Consider the following 3026-nt stretch of genomic DNA (forward strand, 5'->3'; position numbering starts at 1 on the left):
CTTCTCTTCAGTGTGTCTGTGTGCTTTTGATGACTGCAAAAGGCTGGACCTTTCCAATTTCTTGTTGTTGTGGCAGCGGCTCTAAGTTCCTTTATCCGTGCTGGAGAGTGTCCAGCCGAAAGAGCCTCCTTGCCCTACCCTCAGGCCTCTTCATCTTGTGGATCTCTATATAGAGGAACGTGTGTTTGGTGGCTGTGACTGGGAGAATTAGGCAAGAGATATGGGTTCACTTGCCCTGCATAGGGGCTTATCTTGGACTAAGCTGAGGGACTAATAGCAAAGCCAGCCTCTGTTCTAGTTGGTCTGAGGGCACAGGGAGCCATCTGTCCACTCTGAGGATAACTGACAACAAAGGGGACAAACATTGGACATGGACTACAAAACAAAGGGCTGTTCATTTCAGAGACACCAGAAACAAAACAGACAACCATTTTCTATATAAGGTAAGTACTTTATACTAGTCATTCTTGTAGCGTTACAGGCTCCTCAGTGAGGCACGGTGAGACAGGTCACATTATTCACAGCTCAGTTTCTATTAGTAAAAATGCTGTAGACTTCAGTGATATGTGCATTAGAAAGAAAGCTGTAGTGCTTCTTCTGAACTTTTAATTTGGTTTCCCTTTTTGGGTTATATAAAAGGAACCAAAAAAAGTGAAGGTGTGTTTTAATGCACTGCTGCTGACTCCCAGTAGGTTGAGTTATTTTGAGCTGGCTGTTTTTCTATACTCTGCTGCGTCGTAAATGCATTTGTTGCACTCTTAATCTCAAAGATGGTTCATGCTAGAAATAATATCAGGTTAAGTCAGATGTGATGAATCTGCTAATACTGCAACCCTTGTGCTGAGGGAGGAATGCCATACTGTAAGGCCCTATGTTAATGGTCTGATATGTGCTGGCTCACAGATGGTTATAAATAGAACATTAGATAATCTAGAAGTGATTAGTGTTAGGTTAGTAGCATTCTTTTATTATGAAAAAGATCAATTATTTGACATGTGACATTTCAAAATGTTTGGAAAATTGTTCAAGCTACTGTCTATTTAAGAGCTTTGTTCAACTGTGGAAGACACAATAATTTTTTTATTAAAAATTTCAAAATGCTTAAAATGTATTTTACCCTGACATTTTAACGTATTTTCAAGTGGAACCCTTAATGTAATCCACTTACCCACTGTTCTCCTATTCCCTGAGGGTTAATGCCAAGTTTTTGTTGTTGTTTGAAGCACATATCTGCCTGTCAGTGCTCTGGGAGCTGGGTTCCTTCAGATGATCTGTTTTATCATGTATACTCTGTGGTGGTTGTTGCTGTGCACCAGTGTTTTTGTTTGGAAGCCTTGAGTGGGCCCTGATGTACTGAAGGTGACAGAAATGGGTCAGAAGGGTCTTAGCATTAACTAAACAAATCCTGGCCTATAGGATTAGACAAAGATGTTGTTGTTAATTTGATATATTTGCTGTAACTTTATAATGATACAAGTGAGGAGAATAGTGTGTCCTGTCAAAAGTAAGACACCACTTATTCATGATATCATTTGGATTTAGTTCCTTAGCTAGCTCATGCTGGTATTATCAACACTAACAATATTTTATTTTAAAGGTGTCTCAGCTAACCATGTTTTATTTGGCCATTATCATGCTGATATTACCACATTTCATTTGATAATTACTGATGCTTGTGATATCATCATTACATTTGGTCTTGCTTTTATTTGTGGAATGGCGGCAAAGAGTTCTGCATTTATTGGTTTGTGTGAGTATCAGAGATTTTGGTTATGTATTAAAGGAATATTTCAACATTTTTGAAAATGTTTATTTATTTCAATACTAATACTTATATAAATAATACAGATATTTATTAAATGTTAGAGAAAACTGATACCACTTTCATATCTATCTGTTAAACTACCACCAGCACCCAGTTAACTTAGCTTATCATAAAGACTGGACACAGAGAAACAACTAGCCTATTTGGGTTTGATACTAACAAAATCCACAGCTGGGTGTAGTAACTCCTCCAGTGGCCACTGGAGTTATTTCCCAAAATGTTTAACTAATGCCTTAAGAATGTCATACAGTTGTAGGATTGAATTAAATGCTGCATTAACTGGACACACCTCATGCACCTTCATCAATAGCAAGATATCATGTTCCCTCTGACCTTGTGACATCACCAAGGTCTCAGCAAGAAAATCTACAATTTGCATGAAGCCAACAGGTTTTAGGTGAAAATTCACATGGTAATGCTTAGTCAGTCCAAAGTCCAAGTGTTTGCTTGTTAAATTCCTTTTTTTGGAAATAAAATGTGGTTTGTTTTTTATTAGTTTCAAGTGCTTCAACTGAATGATGTTTCAGTGTACATTGTCCACCAGACATTGATCTTTATCAAATCTGGTGTTAAAAGTAAATGGTAGCGGCACCTCAGAGATCCATGACGGTCTAATAAACAAGGTGACCTTGGCCCTTTATACACTCAGTCTTCACTGTGTTAAGGTGCAATAAGCTGCCTACACTGCATCAAGACCTTTTTTATTTGTTCTGCAAATACACTGAGCTGGATACGGGGCCACATCCAAGCAGACATTGCATGGTGTCACTGCGATGTTAAGAGACAGTCACACATACACATCACTTGATCCTCAGGCCTCCACAGCACTAGTGGCTTCCTTTGTATCTTATCTGATCAGAAGAAGTCGCACAACTTGTGTTAAGCTGGAATTAAAGACATGGTCCCATGTGAAGATTACACTAAGTGATAGGCTTATCTTCCCCCTTTCACAGCTACACAATCAGAAGATGAACAACAATGGCCCACAACTCTTTAGAGAGCATCAGTTCCCTGATAAATTCTTAAAAGGCAATTTGACTCCCTTTAGCAGCATTAAAGTCACTGTTCAAACTTTGGAGCATTTTCCATTTACTTTACATTCACCATTGTTAAGGTAACGATCCGTAACACGTTCAAATAGGAATCTATTTCATTTCTGCCGCAGGCTGATTCCACAATGCAGCTTACACCAGGTTCATGA

The 3026-nt window shown here is 38.6% G+C and overlaps 1 protein-coding gene across 2 annotated transcripts in view; it reads left to right on the forward strand.

Moving 5' to 3' along the window:
* Positions 1 to 282: 282 nt before the first annotated feature.
* LOC109961339 (poly(rC)-binding protein 3) overlaps positions 283 to 3026 on the forward strand; it is a 10969-nt gene continuing 8225 nt past the window's right edge. For both annotated transcript variants that reach the window (XM_020602060.1, XM_020602053.1), the window contains exon 1: positions 283 to 443. The gene's annotated coding sequence lies outside the window, so the exon portion shown is untranslated. The remainder of the gene's footprint in view (positions 444 to 3026) is intronic.

Source organism: Monopterus albus, unplaced genomic scaffold (genome assembly GCF_001952655.1).
Source record: "Monopterus albus unplaced genomic scaffold, M_albus_1.0 scaffold3.1, whole genome shotgun sequence".
NCBI lineage: Eukaryota > Metazoa > Chordata > Actinopteri > Synbranchiformes > Synbranchidae > Monopterus > Monopterus albus.